The sequence below is a fragment of the Oryzias melastigma genome, linkage group LG18 (genome assembly GCF_002922805.2).
Source record: "Oryzias melastigma strain HK-1 linkage group LG18, ASM292280v2, whole genome shotgun sequence".
Classification (NCBI taxonomy): Eukaryota; Metazoa; Chordata; class Actinopteri; order Beloniformes; family Adrianichthyidae; genus Oryzias; species Oryzias melastigma.
Window position 1 is genome coordinate 62,719 of NC_050529.1, and position 312 is coordinate 63,030.

Here is a 312-nt window from a genome sequence, read left to right on the forward strand (position 1 = left end):
TTCTCACTGCATTTCCCATCAGCCCCTGCAGCTCCTCCCAGAAGCTCCTCAGCTGCTTCTCATCTGCAATCACCCTCAACAGCTTAAAACCAGATCACCAAGCCAAACTCAGTGCGAAGTATTACTCCCTGCTATTCTGAATCTCTGAATCCTGCCTTTACTGTTGCCGACTTATTTTGAACTCCACTCTCTCCTGTCAGCCGCCTGCCTCGACTCCTGCCTGCCCTTGACCTCCGCTTGCCTCTCCTCTGACAAAGCCAAGCCGTGCCTGACCTTCGCCTGTCTCTGACCGCCGTCTGCCTCACCTATGAA